This window comes from Elgaria multicarinata, chromosome 1 (assembly GCF_023053635.1).
Source record: "Elgaria multicarinata webbii isolate HBS135686 ecotype San Diego chromosome 1, rElgMul1.1.pri, whole genome shotgun sequence".
Classification (NCBI taxonomy): Eukaryota; Metazoa; Chordata; class Lepidosauria; order Squamata; family Anguidae; genus Elgaria; species Elgaria multicarinata.
In genome coordinates, this window is record NC_086171.1 from 143,172,057 (window position 1) to 143,176,152 (window position 4,096).

The window sequence follows — 4,096 nt, forward strand, 5'->3', positions numbered from 1 at the left end:
GTAACATGTATGAGGAATGCAGAAGGAAGCTAATCTTTTCATTATTAAAAGCCTTTTCTGGATGTAACCCATCAACTTCGGTATTAATTTGTTTAAGGGATGTGTCCTCCCATATCTCTAAGTTTCTTGTGACCTCAATGCAAATTAGAAAAATAATGTTGCAATCCTCCTGAGAGAAGGAGCTTCGCAGAGCTGTATTTTGTATTTATGTCACTTTTTAATCTATCTTTTGTCTGTTTTATATTGATTTTGCTGGTCTGCGACCATAAAAAATAATTGATTGATTGATTGATTGATTGAAGTGGGGTTGGCTGATGATACCTCCTCCATTTCTGTTCTTGTGGCCCAGTTTCGAAACAATATCCACCATTGTTCTGTTATTATGCCTTGTCCAATTTTAGTGCCTGGATTTTGGGCGTTCCCAAATGAGGCTTTATTATGCAGCCACTATGGTTTCATTGCATGGGACTGGTGGATGGGGGAAAGGTTCAAACAACACCATGAGCCATTTGTAAGCAGCCCATGTGGAAGAATCAGCCCATGTGGAAGAATCCTGCATTATTCAATAAACAGAAAGCAAGAAGCCATGTTGGATTCTGCAGAACTGCCTTGGTTAGGTATTCAAGAGTCATTAGTTGTCTCCTCATTTGGTTAAAGATACTCTATTTGAAGTGCTGCACCTGCTTTAGAGTTCCTTGGTAGATCACATCTGTTCTATCCTAATTCTGGAAGACAGGATGCTAATGGCCATGGTGGCTGGCAATAATAGGAATATGAAGTTTGCAAAGAGTGCCTCATTCCCCTATTTGGGGACTGCTTGAATCATTGTTGCACTAGAATTAAGAAATCCTTGTTAATCTGCTTGGTTCTATGCTATGTGCAGTGCTACATTTATCATCCCAACACTTTCTCCTCACAATGACCCTGTGAAGTAAGTTAGGGTGAGAGTCTATGACTGGTCCAAAGCCATCCAATGAGCTTCTCCTCCTCCTGCTCACCTTCAAAAAATTAGAAACCAAATGCTTAGTCCCATGGCACATTCCACCCTTATTCTCACAATATTAGATCCTCAAAACCATCCTGTGAGTTAGGTTAGAGTGGGAGTCTGACTGGGTGTGTGTGACATGACAACCCTACATGGCTAACTAGTCACGGTGGGTGGTCATGTCATCCAACCCCAGACCATTTTGGGTTAATTTTGGACATCAAGCCTGACAACTCATGGAATTGTTCGAGCCATGATGGGTGGTGTGTTATCTGAATCCAGCAGAGCCATTTCATTATGGGCCACGGCTACCAGGTACAGAGGATCTCAGTAAGAGCAGCAAAACCCCCTGCTAATCTTTGCAATCATGCCAGCACGTACCACCTCAAGCCTCACGCACAAGGGACTGCCCTTGCAATGATACTCAAATGTCACTTTGGAGGGGCTGGCATTTGTTCACCAAGCCTGTGTTTTTTTCAGCCCTAGAAATGTGAACAAATGTGATCACGGTTTATTTTATTTTAGTTGTCTGTCTTCTGCAATTGCTCAGGTGCCCCGTTTTGGCTGTCCAATAAGTGTTGCCTTGCCTTCTCAATGTCCGTATATATTTCAGCTGTCAAAGAAAGTGCACTTCTGAAAAACTGTCAAAAAACTAAAAACCGTCACATTTGTGCAACTTTCCAGGGCTGAAAAATAATGTTAAAAGATTTATGACCTCATTTATGATATATATATATATATATATATATATATATATATATATATAGTGTGTGTGTGCGTGTGCGCACACACCCACACCCACACACCCACACACACACATATATATATATATATATATATATATATATATATATATATATTCTGGATATATATATTTATTTTCTGGATATATATATATATATATATATATATATATATATATATATATATATATTCAGAAAATAAAAATGGTTATTTTTGGGTGGCAGGATAGGCAGACAAGACAGGTTCTGCTGTGAAGGACACTGGGGAGGCTGTCAAAACACTCGGAAAACCCTGGGGTGTGTGGCAACGTGGTGGGAATTATATGAAGCTGTGGTGAGAGAAAGAGTCATGCACTTACCCCAAGTTTTTTCTCCAGAGAGAGGTGAGGACATGCATGATGGCATCAAGACAACCCTTCGTTTGGGTCTGGAGTTGCAGCGGAGGCGTGGCTGGCCTGGTGGAAGGTGACCTGCGATTTGTTGCCTTCCACCAAAAAGAGGGCAGGGGTGGCTCAGAAACCCCACAGGTTTACCCCACGCCTGGAGGAAGCACAGGGTTTGAAAGGGGAGAGGTGGCAACCCAGCACTGTGAAAACACCCCCTGGGATGCTGCCCAGAGGACCGAGGAGGAAGGAGGTGAGCTCCAGCATCTGTCGGGGATACCATGGGTTTTCTGTGAGCAACCCATAACTGCACAGAAGAAGAAAAATCATTTAAAATGGCAGAATGCTCTATATATTTATCGGCTGTAACCTTACTGTCACTGCTGTGACAGTAACCATTCTTTGAAGAAAGAATAAAACCATGTTTACAAATTAGTGCTAATCCTTTTTTTAACCATTTCTGTACTGTCCATTTTCTTTGCACAGAAATAAAGTCTAATAGAAAATATTAGACGTGTCTACAGCTTATAGGGTAACATTAGCATTGCTTTCAGTTGGGATCCCAAACAAACAATTACTAGAGAAAAGCTGGACACTTTTTTTTCATATTGTGGGGGCTTGGTGTCACCTGTGCCACCTTCAGGCTACTTGATGAGACTATCCACACCAGTAGAACTCAGGAACCTACTTCAATCCCCCCTGTGCTGATGACGCATGTGAGGGTTTAGGTTTACTGCTGCTGCTACAGTCTCGCCTTTACTCTTTTAGGCTCCACAGCCCAGCAACCCTGCCCTCAGTTTCCCATTCCACTGCCACCATTAACTGTTCCCTCCTCAGTCACTATTCCACAGACCACACCCGTTGTTTGAATTAATTGGAATTTATTAACATAAGTAATTGTGTGTTCATAAGCTTCATGGTTTCCTCAGTTGCAATGCATATGGTTACAAGGCTTCTAAGCGTATTGGTTTCTGTGAGAACTTTCTGAAAAGGTTCCACTGTAGAATTCTACCACCTATATAATCTCAATATCTCAGACCAATCCTTCCTATCCAGTATCTGCCTCTCACTGTGTTCATATAATTCTACCACCCTCTTTCATAGATCATACATTTCTACTCTCATATGACCATACACCTTAATGTCTTCCTGTCAGCTCAAAACTATATCCTTAAATAAAAAACCTATGGTTTACAAAACAATGTTAAGTTTCAAGCAAGCACCAAAAAGCAGGGAAATTGGGAGTTAAGGCTCACAAGCCTTATCGCCACATCCTCCCGAAGGAGGCAGAAAGTGCCAGTGAAATTCTCATTCTCCCAAAGCAGATAAACCATGAGGACAGGATGGAGAATATGATATGCAGAGGTTACTGTGGGAGTGTGGAAAACTGATGACAATCAACTTAGGTCCACCTTCTTCTTCTTTTTGTTTAGAGCATCCCTTCCCCAACCTGGTGCCCTCCAAAGGTGTTGGACTACAACTCCCTTCATTGCAAGTCAGTATGTCCCATGGTCAGGAATGCTGGGATGTGTAATCTCAAACATCTGGAGGGCAGAAGGTTATCATATGCAGAGGAGATATGCAAAGCTAGTGTTATGTGTTGCACTGACTTGGGAGGAGCAGGCCACCATCGCTCCATTTCTCGTTCTGAGCCCTCCTCAGAGATCAGACGGGTGGACTCTCTAGAGAGAAGGTCTTCTTGATCTCTCACTTTAGGAGGGGGAACAGAAGAACAGATCAAGTGGCTGGGCTCCCCAGAGAGGCTGCCAGCCCAGGTTCCCGTTCAGGGGAATTTCCCAGGGTGAGAGATCAGGTGGGCGAGTGGCCTCCTTGGAGAGCCTCCCTGGCCTCAATATGCAGGCAGCCCAGGGCCAGTCACAATGTCTTGCTTTCAGAAAGGACTCCTCAGAGTTGTAGCTCTCTGGGCCAGCCGCCTCTCTGATTCCTTATTTGGACAAAGGGGAGGGATGAGGGCAGCAGCAGCA